Source organism: Cervus canadensis, chromosome 14, assembly GCF_019320065.1.
Source record: "Cervus canadensis isolate Bull #8, Minnesota chromosome 14, ASM1932006v1, whole genome shotgun sequence".
Classification (NCBI taxonomy): Eukaryota; Metazoa; Chordata; class Mammalia; order Artiodactyla; family Cervidae; genus Cervus; species Cervus canadensis.
Window position 1 is genome coordinate 58,973,939 of NC_057399.1, and position 16,943 is coordinate 58,990,881.

Below are 16,943 nucleotides of genomic sequence, written 5' to 3' on the forward strand. Positions count from 1 at the left end.
GGTAAGAATAACATATTTTAATGCATTTCACCTTTTTTAATGTTAAAAAAGAAAAACTATTTAATGATTAATAGGTTTATTTAAACAATGGGCTTCCCTGGTGGCTCAGATGGTAAAGAATGTGCCTGCAATGCACAGATTGTGTTGGATCCGTGGGTTGGGAAGATCCCAGGGAGAAGGGACTTGTGGCTACTCACTCCAGTATTCTTGCCTGGAGAATTTCATGGACAGAGGAGCCTGGTGGGCTACAGTCCATGGAGTCACAAAGAGTCTGCCATGGCTGAGCAACTAACACTTTCACTTTTCACAGATCCTCTTACGTATAACAGGAAAATCTTCTTTAAATTTTGTTGTTGTTGTTGTAGTTAAGAAGTGGAAAGACACTGTGATTTTAAAGAATTTACAAAACAATAATTAGATTACTATTTCTAGGATAAGCCCCTGGTTCATTAGGCATTAGTTTGAAAAGCAGTCTAGGGTGAGACAGTGGTAGACACTGAATGCTAAGTTAAATAAGGAATTTATCTGGTTCAAAATCGGGAGAGTGAGGACCAAGTGAAGTAAGAGTTAATATATATACAGCTTGTACGATAGTGCCTTTCACACAATGAAGTCTCAGTATATGCTAGCTCTCATTGTTGTATTATTGGTAAAATAAAATGTAGTAGAAGCAAACTAAAATGACTCCATTACAATATAACTTCAGGCAATATGTTGTTACCTTGGGGCACGATACCATTGTGTTTTTCTTTTCTGTTGGTCTTCTGTTGGAAGAGAAAACAGACGGAAAGTCAGGGGACTGCAGGTCAAATGCCTGTTTACCTATTTGGAGTCGGGTCTGGGGGAAGGTTGGAAAAACATTGCTGAGATAGTCTATTACACTGCTTTTTTCTTCTATGAAGCTTGCTTTAAAATTAAAGTTGATTTGAATTTTTATTAGTCTATAATAACAGATTCTTTGTACCACATTAATAGAGAAAATTTCTCTAGAACCAATATGTGATATTAGAAGTTATAGACACACACATATACATCTATGTTACTTTTAAGTAAAACAAACAGAATAATCCTCTGGGAAAATAAATAGATAAATTTAATTATCTTTAAAATAATTTGATATTGAGTTTATGTAATTAAAAAAGCTAAAGCACTATTTTTATACTATGTTACTATATTTCTCCCTGTTAAAGTCATTTTAGAAAATTGCATATTTGCTTTATCAGTAATAACAAAAATTAAAATAAGAAAATTCCATTATATTCTCTAAATATTTTCTCTTTTGACTTCATTTAGATTGAAACAAAACTATAACACATTTGAGTTAAAAGATGAAGGCATGGGGACTTCCCTGGTGGTCCGATGGTTAAGACATCACCTCCAAAGACAGGGGTGAGGGTTTGACCCCTGGTCAGGGAGGTAAGATCACACATGACTGTGGTCAAGAAATAAAAGCATAAAAAAGAAGCAATGTTGTAACAAATTCAGTAAAGATTTTGAAAATCTTCACACCAAAAAGTCATTTAAAAAAAATGAAGTTGCTTTTTGAAATAGCATTTAACTGGGAAATATTTTCCAAATAAATTTGTCTGTGTTTATAAGCTGATCTGGAACCTTGTTTTTTTAACTTTTCTCCCTATCCTCACCATTCTCATCTCTCAAATAAATAACATATGAGGAATAGAAATGTGAACTTCCCAGGTGCCTTAGTGGTAAAGAATCCATCTGCCAATGCAGGAGGCATGGGTCTGGTTCCTGGGTCAGTAGGATCCCCTGGAGGAGGAAATGGCAACCCACTCCAGTATTCTTGCCTGGGAAACCTCATGGACAGAGGAGGGTGGTGGGCTACAATGCATGGGCTTGCAAAGAATCGGACATGACTGAGCGACTGAGCACGTGCATGTCACAGAAATGTAGTATAAAATCTCTCTTAACATGCGATGCTGGTTTTACTCAACCAGCTCTAAAAGAAACAGCTGAAGGAGGGCGTAAGTAGAAGGACGAACAGCCACCAAAATTCCCCAAAAGTTGGCACACACACTTGTAAAGTTGCCCAAGCCACAGATAAAATGAGGCTCAGCAGGAATCTACAGATCCCTGAGGGGATGATGGCGTTGGAAATGTTCTATTTCCCTGAGGCCACATGTCTCTTTTTTAGCCAACTATGGTCATGAGTTCACTTGACCCCAGGCTCTAGCAGAGCTAACTCGCATCAGACACCGCTCTGAGACCACCAGGAGAAGCCATGTGTCTGTGACACTGGAAGGAAAGCAGGGCCAGGGCAGTGGCCACAGGGTGGCTTTGTTCCCATGGGAAGTTTAAATGCCAGCAGTGACTTGACTGGCAATGTCTGTATTTCCTCTGTGTGCCTGTGTGTGTGTGGGTGTGCTCAGCTGTGTCCGACTGTTTATGACCCAAGGACTGTAGCTCACCTGGCTCCTCTGTCCCTGGGATTTTCCAACCAAGATTACTGGAGTGGGTTGCCAGATGCTTGTTCCAGGGGGAAGTTAGAAGTTCTGTGGTAAAGAATCCATCTGCCTGCCAATGCAGGAGACGCAGGAGACTCGGGTTTGATCCCTGGGTTGGGAAGATCCCCTGGAGGAGGACATGGCAAGTCACTCTAGTATTCTTGCCTGGAGAATGCCATGGACAGAGGAGCCTGCTGGGCTAGAGTCCATGGGGTTGCAAAAGAGTTGGACACGACTAAGCAACTAAACAATAACAACAACCTATTGCACTGGCATATCTTTCTAATTTCCAGCCAAGACTTTTACTTTTTGCAGCTTAATAACTTCATGTCTTTTACAGACACTCGGCACATACTCCTCTTGTGCGTGGACCGCAGAATAGGGCGATGCTGCTTTTCTTGGTCTAGATAATATATTTCAACACTTGTTTGTCTTAGTGTTGCCTTGACATAACAGTCAATTAAAACCCCCAGCTTTTCACACATGGACTGTAGCAGTGCCAGGTTTCCTTAAGTTGTGAGATTAAAAAGACAAATATTGCAGGACAATATGTTCTCTGATACTAAATTGCTATTGCTAAGTGCTAAGTCACTTCAGTCATGTCTGACTCTGTGCGACCCCATGGACGGCAGCCCACCAGGCTCCCCCGTCCCTGGGATTCTCCAGGCAAGAACACTGGAGTGGGTTGCCATACTAAATTACCTCCTAATTCTGGATGATGGCTTGATGCTTTAATGTCGAAGTAAGTGTCCAGAGCATTGACTATTTTCTTCAGCTTTGTCTCACTTAAAAATTAAATGAATATGCTTTTAAGTGATAGTGAAATATAAGATAACAGTGGAATAGAACATATAAAACCCAAGGAAGAGCCATCCTTATGGCAGTATAGGTTAGCATTTATATTCCTCTTAGATCAACCTATTAAAATTAGAACTTTCAACTATTTTTCAGTCAATTTTTACTCTTGGATATATAATTTATATCTTCTATTTAATTTTATCTGTAAGAGTTAGAAACTTAGAGGTTTAGATAAAATCATATATATTCTTTGACATTGCTTTCATCTATTCAAGATAATCTATCATGAAAATAAAATGAAATTAATCGGGTATTAACAGTCTTCATGAGGCATTCTTATTCCTACCATTTTGTAGTTTCTTAGTATTCAAACTACTTTTACTTAATAACAATCTTAAAATTTTCTAAGATATTTACTTCAGGCTTCTGTTCTAGAATCCATTTGTCTTTCCTACCATTTTGAAACCACCACATAAATTCATTTTATTTCCATTATTATTTTAAGATTAATATTAACAGTTCTGTTCTTATATACCAAGCCAACTTTTGGTGTCCTGAAATGGAAATTATGACTTGGAACATTGCTCCTATTTAATGTCATCATTAGTGTCTTTTCTTTTTTTTTTTTTTTAAAGTTCACAATATATTTCTTAATTTAAAGAACCCTAATATTTATTGACTATCTATTATGTGTTCAATAGTGTTTTAAGTACTTTCATCTTCAAAAAAAAATGAGGAAAAAGGATTCTGTAATTTAGTCAAGATCACCAAATAATTGGTGAAGTGAAGACACATATTCAGGCATTTTGCCATATAGCCCATGTCCTAAAGCCCTATAGTGCATGTTTTCTTACAAGTATAAAATCAGTCCTGTAATCACTCACATTCTATCTATTTTAATTTATCAGTTTTTACCAGATGTTCAGTTACACTTGTCTTGATTAATTTAGATTCGGTAAAAATAATGTCATTTAAAAATGGTTTTGTCATGTTTACATTTGACTCACTGTACAATATAGCAACTGTTCTTAATGGATGAAGAAGATGTGGTACATATATTCAATGGAATATTGCTCAGCCTGAAAAAAAGAATAAAATTGGGTCATTTGTAGAGATGTGGATAGATTTAGAGTCTGTTATTCAGAGTGAAGTAAATCAGAAAGAGAAAAAAATATTGTTTATTAATGCCTCTATGTGCAATGTAAAAATATGGTACAAAATGATTATTAGTTTCTTACCATTGGCTCAGCCAACTGGTACTTAGAACTCAAGCTACACATCACTAACTGTTTGAGTCTGAGAAAATGAAGATTAGGAGGCAAGTTTTGCTTCCTCTCTATAGTCTACCAATTTTTACCACTTTCATTAAGCTCTTCTCTATGTACCTGGAACTAAAAGCAGTCTTTAATTTCTTTCGATTACTTTTAGCATTTTAAAGAAATATCAGTTCTGTACCTTTCTAATGTTCTTCTAAAAGGTTTTCCTCAGAATGCTTAATCACCCTTTGTAACACTATTACATTAACAGCTGTTGTCAGAACATTGCTTGGAAAGAGAACTATAATTTTTGAGGAGAAAACCTATAATGAAGCCTTGGGTATTGAATGTGAGGTACCGAGGATCCTAATCTTTTGCAGAAATTTTCTCTCTAAGGTTTGGTGATAACTCTGGGTTAATTTCCAAACAGATGAAAAACAAAAAGATAGTTTAATAAAGTATCAAACCAATCAATCATAAAGGAAATCAGTCCTGGGTATTCATTGGAAGGACTGATGCTGAAGCTGAAGCTTAATACTTTGCCTACCTGATATGAAGAACTGACTCGTTCGAAAAGACCCTTATGCTGAGAAAGACTGAAGGCAGAGGAGAGGGGAACGACAGAGGATGAGATGGTTCGATGGCATCACCAACTTGATGGATGAGTTTGAGGAAGTTCTGGGAGTTGGTGATGGACAGGGAAGCCTGTCATCCTGCAGTCCATGGGATCGCAAAGGGTCAGACCCCACTCAGCAACTGAACTGAACCGAACTGAAGGACCTTCAAGAAGAGTTCACAGTACAATCTCACCACAAAGCACAGAAGTTTTCAGAGAGTCCCTCAACTTATATGCCATAAAACTGAGAAGTCCAAAGAAAGTTTTTCTAAATTTCCAACTGACAGATCTCATCTAAGTTATATATTGGTTATAAAATGAAAAAAACAACCATGTACCAAAATCTTGAGGAATTATGCTCATTGTTTCTTTAAGTTGCTTAGAAAGTATCTAAACATTAATTCCTCATCTCTTCTTTTTAAAACAAATGCCACTAATCATGCTTCAGTTATACATCTCTGGGTCTTCACAAGGATGAAGTGTTCCTTGTTCTGACATTTTTCATCTGATACTCAAAAGCTCTGGGTGTTTGTAGCTTCAAACACCATGTCTAAATAATTAGGAGAGTGAGTAGTTCTCATTTTATAGTTTAAAAAATAAACATAAAAAAGTTAGCCACTTGACAAAAGAAAAATATAATCAAGTAGCTTAACTCTCAGCAAACAGGTACTTGTGGTCACAGAAAGCTGTGTGCTAGAGCACTTAAAAAGAGGATCCTAGAAGGGTCCCACCTGTTCAGTCATCTACTTGTCTGAAGTGAGCGCTGAATGTCAAATCATTTCATCAAGAGTTTGTGTATAAATGTGTGGACTGTTATGTATTTGCAAGAGGTTTCATAAGGCAAATTGTTACAGCATCACCTGTAACTATCTCTTTGACTTCTACTGAAATATCTAATTCAAACAATATTCACAGTGCTAGGGAAAACATGTCAAAATGTTTAAGAAGAACAATACAACATTTCTGAAATCAAATTCACACATACATCTTAACATTTTATATGGTCTCTGTACAGCCTGTATACAAATACATAGAAATGCAATGTTTAATTTCAAAACTGTTAATAGTATAGTTTCCATTTGCAATGAAATGTGTCTGTACCATACTGTGCATGCATGCTCAGTTGCTTTAGTCATGTTCAACTCTGTGCGACCCCATGGACTGCAGCCCACCACACTCCTCTGTCCATGGAATTTCCCAGGCAAGAATACTGGAGTGGATTGCCATTGCCTTCTCCAGGTCTTCCCAACATCGAGCATGCGTCTCCTGAGTTTGCTGCATTGCAGGCAGATTCTTTACTGCTGACCCACCTGGGAAGCCTGCTGCTGTACCACACCAAGTAACACCAGTTAAGATAAATGACCCTCATAGATAGGTTTCAGTTCAGTTCAGTTCAGTCACTCAGTCGTGTCTGACTCTTTGTGACCTCATGAACTGCAGCACGCCAGGCCTCCCTGTCCATCACCAACTCCTGGAGTTTACCCAAACTCATGTCCATTGAGTCGGTGATGGTTCACCAACAACAAGAATGATCTTGGATATTTTGTGCTGTGCTGGACTTAGTTGTTTCAGTCATGTCCAGCTCTTTGTGACCCCCTGGACTGTAGCCCACCAGGCTCCTCTGACCATGGTGATCCTCCAGGCAAGAATACTGGAGTGGGTTGTCATGGCTTCTTCCAGGGGATCTTCCCAACCCAGGGTTGGAACCCAGGTCTCCTGCATTGCAGGCAGATCCTTTACTATCTGAGGTACCAGGGAAGCACAAGGTTACTGGTGTGGTTATCCCAACCCTTCTCCAGGGGAACTTTCTGACCCAGGAGTTGAGCTGGGGTCTCCTGCATCACAGAAAGATTCTTTACCAGCTGAGATTCCAGGAAAGCCCCTTGAATGTTTTGAAATGATGCAATTCAAGAAAGGAAATTACCTAAGAATAAATGTCACATCCAAAGCAAGTTCCAAAAATTTTTAAGCAATAGATTCAATAAGATTAAGTAAAATCTTACATATATAATGCTGCAGCATAAATTCCCCAAGTAAGAAAAATCAGATCAGAATGTAAAACTACTGAGAAAAACAAAAACAGAACTACACAGCGGATGTGTGCTAAGCAGGTCTGTTGACACACAAGTGAAAAAAAATTTTTAAAAAGGCAAGACCTTTAAAATCGCTCATTGATATATATTCTAGGTGAGAAATGAATCAAAATAAAGAATTCAACAATGTAAACAATGAATGGTGTCAAAGATAGACAGCAGAGGCCCTAAAAATGTAAAATCAACTTCCAAAAATCTCACTGTAGCTATAAAAATTCAATTTAAAAAATGATTATTAAAATTAAAAATTTATTTTATTTTTGCTATATTCACTAGTTTTTTGTATTTCTTGGTATATACATATAAGTGATATCTTACAGTATTTTCCTTTCTCTGTTATGACTTATTTCACTTAGTATGATAACCTCTGGGTTTCCCCGTTAGCTCAGTTGGTAAAGAATTTGCTTGCAATGCAAGAGACACCAGTTCAATTTCTGGGTTAGGAAGATCCCCTGGAGAATGGATAGGCTACCCACTCCAGTATTCTTGGGCTTCCCTGGTGGCTCAGAGTTAAAGAATCCACCTGTAATGTGGGAGACCTGGGTTCAATCCCTGGGTTGGGGACATCACCTGGAGAAGGGCATGGCAATCCACTCTATTCTTCTTGTCTGGAGAATCTCCACAGACAGAGGAGCCTGGTGGGCTACAGTCCATGGAGCTGCAAAGAGTCGGACACGCCTGAGCAACTCAGCACAGAACAGCATGATAACCTTGAGGTCCATCCATATTGCTGCAAATGGCATTATTTCATCTTTGTATGGTTGAGTAATATTCCATTGTATACATGTACCATATCTTTTCATCGGTCAATGGGCACTTAGAGTACTCTCATGTTAGTATTTACAAACAATGCTGCTATGCCCATTAGGTTCCATGAATCTTTTTGTATTACATATTTTCTTACTTTTATGTGCTCTATTCTCTTCTTCTTAAACTTGTATTAGATGCATTTTTAGAACATCTCTTCCCTTTCCCTTTATTGTTAACTTGAAACTCATATCTTTCCTGTGTTTATTCTGTATTTCCAGAAATTAGACTTCCAATTCCTTATTTCATCCTCTGTTTCCAGTCTAATGTTGAACTCTTCACAAGTTCTTTTTTTAACTTCAAAGACTCAGACATAAAGATTATTGAAATTCTACCATTTGGAGCTGCATGGACAGTACATATAATAGAAAAAAAGGCCATAGTCACCTGGGCTGACTTTTTCTAAGAGACAACTGAACGGTATGCCCTTTTTGACCAATCATGCTGCTTTCTATCTCTTACTACCTTATGACTAAATCCCTATTTAACACATGACTTTGTTTCCTAGACTCCAGTGTAATACGCTCTTGCTTCCTTCTGGATTTTCAATTCCATTATTTCTGATTCACCTCTTCAACTTTCACAAGCATTTTTTGTCCCTTAATTTAGGGAGGGACTTCCCAGGTGGCGCTAGTGGTAAAGAATCTGTCTGCCAATGCAGGAGACAGAAAGAGATGCAGGATTGATCCCTGGATCAGGAAGATCTCCTGGAGAAGGGAATGGCAACCCACTGCAGAATTCTTGCCTGGAGAATCCCATGGACCGAGGGGCCTCGTGGACTACGTCCATGGGGTCGCAGAGAGTCAGACACACTGGGCAACCAAGCAGAGCACAGTGCAGGCTGTGTTTCTTGCACTGACCACCAGGTAATTCTTTTCTCTGGTCTGGTTAATCCTCACATGAAGGTACTGAGTCACAAACATTCCCAGGAGCTTTTTCCACCAATGGCCCTGATTGAATGTATAAAGACCTGTCCTAGTTCCTAGATGTTTCTAGCCCTGACAAATCTGCTTTTGGATAACTGGAATATGGAAGCTCATAAGAGGATTGAGTTAAACTGGCCTGGTTAGGAGGTCAGCCCAAGGTAACTCTGCACTCCTTCTCCTCTTGTACAGGAGTAAAAAGGTGATACTAACCCCAGAGATATCTCAGGGACTCTACATCTACAGAAAGGACAGGAATCCTGCTGGTTCTCAAGGTGGGGACTGAACTGTACATGGCTTTTCTCTGGTTGACTGCAAGAAAGAAGTTGTCAACAGGCATGCAGTGTACACATTCCAAATTATTGGAAGAAGACTGCAGAGCAAGGACTGCTATAAATGGAAAATAGACAACAAGTAAACATAGATCCCCTGGAAACTATAAAGTATATATTACTCTATGAAAGATAACAGTAACCATAACAAGCTTATGTTATATGAACACCTTGAGACTCATATGATGAGACACTATCTTCCTAAAATTGCACACAAAATGATGCACATCAGCTTTTTGATGAACAGTATATACAATTTCTGCCTCAGAAGGTGACAGCTTCTTTCTGAGGAATCCAACTTCTGGTTATAAACTCATGTGTGACATTTCAGGTCCACTCAAAGGCAATTATAAAGGCTTTATTTGAGGGAGAGCTGTGCTGCCCACAGCAGATGCTGACACAGCCAGCATCTGCAGGGTCTATAAGGAGCTTCTGTCAAAGACTTGGGGACCCCTGGTGAGCCACATTCTTAGATGCATCCTTAGCTTTAGGGCCCCCAATCCCACATTGGAGGCCCTGCACAGATGTCTTCTTCAGGTACCTCTGCTGAGCCTTCCTTATTAAGAGGAGGGAGAGGGAGAAACCTTCAAGACACCGTCCCCATTCTGACCCAGTGTTTGATATTTCCCATTCATAGCCTGCCCCTCCCACTCCTCGTGGTCCCTAGGTCCATTAAACCTCTGGAGGCTTTTGTCTTGGGGGATGTTCTTACGATTAAGTGAGATGATCCACCCACCCCCCCTTCTGTGCTGACCCCCACCTGATCCTTGACCAAAACATCCTTCAGTGGAAGGAAAATTGAACTGGAAGAGTAGTTTTCACCTTTTGAACGTACTATCATGGAATAAGTGACTGAGACCTTCATTGTTTTGAGAGGGTAACAGGCAGGAAGGCCTCCAAATGGAGGAAATAGGCTGCAAGTGTCAGACGTTTTTCTCTCTCTTAAGCGCTGGAGGAAACAAACCAGTGATATTTTTTTCTTTTCTATATAAATTTAAAAGAAGTTTTCTCTTAAAATGCTGTGTTGCCATGACACCTGGTTTCACCTGAAGCTAACTATTCTCAAACCTTGAGTTAACCAATACATTTTTTTATGGAAATGTTTATCGTAAAGCTATGTTAATTTACCCCAGACTCTGTAAGTTCCGCCAAATGGCCCAACCTACTTACTCAGGTATTGTTCCCTAATCTATGTAAACAAAACTATTTGTGTGGTAATCTGCCCTTCTACAAGATTCAGGTCAATCGTTCTATGGCCAGGGATGAATTATCTGGTGTCATTCTAAATTTTAAGACATTCCTTTCTTTTCATTAACAGACTGAGAGTGACTATATAACTTACAGCTGAAGACTAGAAGGGGGGTACTCTTTCTGCCCCCTTCTGATGTCTATGTCAGAAGCATTCTCTATCTCCTTTATACTTTAATAAAACTTTATTACACAAAAGCTCTGAGCGATCCAGCCTCGTCTCTGGCCCCGGATTGAATTCGTCTCCTCCGGAGGCCAAGAATCCCGTGTCTTATCATTCAGCAACAACCTTTCAGTTTTCCGTCTGGCCCTTAACCCTTTGAGGGACTATTTCCACACCTGGTCATTTAGCTCTGTCTATAGTGTCTGACACTGCCCTGGTGCTGATGCTCAGTCTTTTTATCAAGTTTAGAGGTGATGCTCAACTGTTCATTTTGTTGCTCTCAGTAAAACTCTTTACATCATCCTTGCTTGCTGTTGTTCAGTTGCCAAGTTGTGCCTGACTCTTTGCAATCCCATAGACTGCAACACGCTAGGCTTCCCTATACCTCACTATCTCCTGGAGTTTGCCCAAGTTCATGTCCATAGAATCAGTGATACCATGTAATCATCTCATCCTCTGTCACCCTCTTCTCCTCCTGCCTTCAATCTCTTCTAGCACCAGGGTCTTTTCCAATGAGTCAGCTGATTGGTTCAAACGTCATTCTGCTGCTGCTGCTAAGTCGTGTCAGTTGTGTCCGATTCTGTGTGACTCCATAGACCCCACAGAGCCCACCAGGCTCCCCCATCCCTGGGATTCTCCAAGCAAGAACACTAGAGTGGGTTGCCATTTCCTTCTCCAATGCATGAAAGTGAAAAGTGAAAGTGAAGTCGCTCAGTCATGTCTGACTCTTCCCGACCCCATGGACTCCAGCCTACCAGGCTCATCCGTCCATGGGATTTTCCAGGTTAAGAGTACTGGAGTGGGGTGCTATTGCCTTCTCCAAAACATCATTCTTACTGGACCCAAAATGTTATGGTCACACACATTCTTCAGAATTAAAATGGACAGTCAGAGCAACTTTAGTTAAGACGCTCCACTCTTGCTCTAAGAGACCAACTAAATAACTCTTCTTTCATTGGGTTGGCCAAAAGATTCATTCCACTTTTTCCATATGCTGTTATGAATAAACTTTTTGGCCACCTTAATATTTGCACTCTTCTCATGCATAAAGTCAGATCAACATAATTTTTCATGTCTGGACTATAGTTATGATTAAAATAGTTGTCTGGGTATAAAACAAGAGAGTTAATGAGCATCTGTAGCTTTGAGATTCTGCTAATGAAACCATATTCTAGTTTGCTGGGTTTAATAAATTATATTAGAGTGTATTCAGTAAATTCCCACTGGGATCCATATTCTCCAAGACCATCTAGAAACTTTTCCTTAATTATTTTGAAAACCACTGCTGACAACTAAAACTCTCAAAGAGATGTTCTATTAATAGTTTTCAGAGTCAGGATTTTTTTTTCAACTTCTGAAAGCGGATATGTCTTTAATTAAACAACAAGAACTGTGTACTTTGTAATGATTCTCCCTTTATCATGGCTTCTAGGAAACTCAGACACAAGGATTTCTCCAATAATGTCTATTATTTTTAATATGATTTTCCATTTTAACCATGGTTTTAATTACTCATGCTTTCTTTCAACTCAATTTAAAATATTTTAAAAATTAAGAGAGAGATTAAAAATAATCAATCAATGAAGACAATGAATGATATTTAATCAACAGTCAGTGAATACTTGTGATTTGATTTTGGAACAGAAAAGGTATTCAAAGAACCGCTGCAAATTAAAACAATGTCTGTCTTTAAAAATTGCCAAAATGATTATAAAGATAAGAGAAAATTGGTTTTAATGGGCATCTTCGTTGATGAGATTCAAAGGGAATGTCCGCTGTTGACTGTAGATAATTGTAGGTGATTTTGGAAAAATATAGCAAATGTTACTGGTTAGCATCTATTTTCTGCACTTCATTATAAATCTATTTCTGGTCAGCTATGTGTGTGCGCATGGTAAGTCACTTCAGTTGTGTCCGACTCTTTGTGACCCCATGGACTGTAACCCACCAGGCTCCTCTGTCCATGGGCATTCTCCAGGCAAGAATACTGGAGTGGATTGCCATGCCCTCCTCCAGGGGATCTTCCCTACCCAGGGATCAAACCTGGGTCTCCTGCACTGCAAGAGGATTCTTCACTACATGAACCACTGGGGAAGTCCCTCTCTAGTCATTTAGAAGCATCCAAATCCCCTGGATGATAATCAGGGTATTAGAGCAGGAACACAAATAAAGGACAGGTGAGTTCTGGTTTTATACTGTCAATAAAGCTTTGCTAACAAAAAATAAGTCACGGTCAAGGCTGGGCTTATGGCGCACCCCACAGCTGTGATATGAAAGAGCACAAAGAGAGACGAAATCACCAGATAGGAATCTTGGAGTCTGGATGAAGGTCACCTAGGTTAGACCTGTGAGGCAGGGAAATGAGGTGTTTGCGTGGAGCAGGAGCCAAGACATGAAGAGCAGGGGTTCGATCTGAAAGCACCAATCTGAGGAGCTGGTGTGGTCACTCCGGGTCACAGAGTATTAAGCCAGGAAGGCAGGCCAGGATGCAGATGCCAACTCTTCTCTCTCTAAGAAGTACATCCATCTGCTCTGACTGAGATGCTGGTTCAGGTCTTTGCAGCCCAAGCTGGCTGCTCATCTCCCATGGATGGTCTAGTTTAAGAACACCCTCTTGTGCCCTGAGATTTGCATGAGTGCATTTCACTGCCTGAATTTCCAGCCACCTACTCCCCTTAATAAGCCAGAATCCTTAGAAGTTCAAGAAAAGAGGATGGGTCTTGGACTTAAAGGATATGATGTGGTCAAATGGAAGGGAAAACTTGCTTCTTGCAATTTAGAAAGAATAAAACTCACATCTTCTGAATGTGACTTTTAACCTTCCCAACCTGTTTTCTCATTTATAACAGAGATAATAATGCCAAGATTATTGGGAGTGTTCCAGCTATGTAAATCACAACAGATATTCAATTAACTCTAGCTAACAATTGTTTTTGATTACTAGAACTCTGTCTATGGCTTTACCATTTCATTGTGGCATAATGATGATATTTTTAACTTTTAAACTATCTATTATTTTAAAAGTTATCTAAATTATTATATTTTCATATGTTCTCTATCTCCTACCTTCGATTTTCTTTTTACCTTTATTTTTCTGGCTATTGCTCTCATCATGGAAAATACTGAGGTCAGAGATTGAAGGGCTCATCTTCGAAAGATGAGACACAAATGCATTCATGCTCTTGCTGGAAACTAAAGAAATTGTAATTGCTTTCATTGAAAACTCAGTATAATAGGAAAGCCTTCATTATAACAGGCTGAATATATACAAGTAAAGCATGTCCCCTCTGATAACAATCTCCACTTCATATTTTTTTTTAAAATACATATTTCAATCTATTCTTTCTTGACATTCCCCAATTAAATGACAAGTGATACAATCATTGTGCCAGTTAAACCTCTAAAATGTTTATTAATAAAGAATTAAAAGTGATCTAAGTCTGAAAGAATTGTTATTCTAGAGAATCATTAACCTTACTCATATAAAAGATAACCTAAATTCAAATTACATTTTTGAAAAAGCTGTGTTAAATGAGGTAATATAAAAAATATTTTTATAGTGACATCATTGTAACATTGAATATCATTGGAAGGACTGATGCTGAAGCTAAAGTTCCAATACTTTGGCCACCTGATGTGAAGAGTTGACTCATTGGAAAAGACCCTGATGCTGGGAAAGATTGAAGGTGGGAGGAGAAGGGAGTGGCAGAGATGAGATGGTTGGATGGCATCACCAACTCAATGGACATGAGTTTGAGCAATTCTGGGAGATAGTGGAGGATAGAGGAGCCTGGTGTGCCACAGTTCATGCAGTCAAAAAGAGTCGGGCATGACTTAGCCACTGAACAGGAATGACACCAAACATTGCAGCAAATATATCAAATTAAGTGGGTATGTTTTAAAACTAAAATACTGATTCAACTTATCAAGGTAGTATGATGTTTAAAAATGAGCCCTGGAAATAAACCATGAGAACTCCTGTGTCTACTGTACCATTTGCCAGTTTTGTGTTTTAAAAATGCTGCTTTTCATCTCCTTGTCCCAGTTTCTATATCTGACAGTGGCAACAGTAGTGCCCACATCAGGCACTTGATGAAGAGAGTTCCTGACACACAGTAAATGGATCGATAAATATTGGGTCTCACTTTCCATCTGTGTATTTGTTTTCTCATGCAACAACCATGTATTGAGTATCTACTATGTGATAGAAATTCAGTTCAGCCGGGAGAAAATAAGACAGAGATATTTCTACCCCCTGGAGCTTACATTCCAATGAGAACTCAGTTCAGTTCAGCTGCTCAGTTGTGTCCAACTCTTTGCGACCCCATGGACTGCAGCATGCCAGGCCTCCCTGTCCATCACCAGCTCCCGGAGTTTACTCAAACTCATGTATATTGAGTCGGTGATACCATCCAATCATCTCATCCTCTGTTGTCCTCTTCTCTTCCTGCCCTCAATCTTTCCCAGCATCAGGGTCTTTTCAAACGAGTCATTTCTTTGCATTAGGTGGCTAAAGTACTGGAGTTCCAGCTTCAGCATCAGTCCTTCCAATGAATATGCAGGACTGATTTCCTTTAGGATGGACTAGTTGAATCTCCTTGCAGTCAAAGGGACTCTCAAGAGTTTTCTCCAACACCACAGTTCAAACGCATCAATTCTTCAGCATCAGCTTTCTTTATAGTCCAACTCTCACATCCATACATGGCTATTGGAAAAACCATAGCTTTGACTAGACAGACTTTGTCAGCAAAGTCTGCTTTTTAATATGCTGTCTAGGTTGGTCATAACTTTGCTTCCAAGGAGCAAGTGTCTTTTAATTTCATGGCTGAAGTCACCATCTGCAGTGATTTTGGAGCCTCCCAAAATAAAATCTGTCACTGTTTACACTGTTTCCCCATCTATTTGCCATGAAGTGATGGGGCCAGATGCCATGATCTTAGTTTTCTGAATGTTGAGTTTCAAGCCAACTTCTTCACTCTTCTCTTTCAGTTTCATCAAGAGGCTCTTCAGTTCTTCACTTTCTGCCATAAGTGTGGTGTCATCTGCATATCTGAGGTTATTAATATTTTTCCAGGCAATCTTGATTCCAGCCTGTGATTCTTCCAGCCCAGCATTTCTCATGATGTACTCTGCATATAAGTTAAATATGCAGGGTGACAATATACAGCCTTGACGTACTCCTTTTCCTATTTGGAACCAATCTGTTGTTCCATGTCAAGTTCTAACTGCTGCTTCTTGACCTATATACGGATTTCTCAGGAGGCAGTTTAGGTGGTCTGATATTCTCATTTCTTCCCAAGAATTTTCCACAGTTCATTGTGATCCACAAAGTCAAAGGCTTTGGCATAGTCAATAAAGCAGAAGTCGATGTTTTTTGGAACTCTTTTGCTTTTTTGATGATCCAACAGATGTTGACAAATTGATCTCTGGTTCCTCTGCCTTTTCAAAATCCAGCATGACCATTTGGAAGTTCAAATGGGAACTTACATTCTGTAATAATACTGCTATCGTTGAGGGCCAGCTATGTATCAAGTGCTATATTGATACCTTGCCTAGAGTATCATATCAAATTAATATCAATGTTGGTGATAAAATAAATGTATAATAAGAAATAATCATTTTCATCAATGTAGTTGCATGGTAAAGAGCCAAGTTAACAAATACAATTCTTGGTTCTAGTTGTTTTTCAAATATACTAGCTAGCAATAAATGATGTAAAATTAGTGGAGATTCTGAGGTTGACTGTTAATGTATACCTCTTTTGTCTGGTTCTAATGCTATTGAGTGAAGACAAGAATGGTCATAATATAAATTGAATCTTCCAGAAGTGGTGGCAGTATTTGCAAAAGTTAACACTGTTTTTGCATTAAAAAAAATGAAGTATAGTCAATGTACAATATTATATACATTACAAGGGTACAATACAGTGATTCCCAATTCTTAAAAGATTATACTCAATGTATATAGCTATTATAAAATATTTATAGGTTCTCTGTGTTGTAAAGTACATCCTTGCATTGTATTTTATATTAATACATAGCAGTTAATACCTCTTAATCCCCTACACCTATGTTGTCCCTCCCCATTCTCTCACCCCATTGTTATCATGAGTTTGTTTTCTATAAGCCTGATTCTTTTTTGTTCTATTCACTAGTTTTTTGTGTAGTTTTTATATTCCACATATAAATGACATCATACAGCATTGGTGTTTTACTGTCTGATCTATTTCACTTAGCATAATC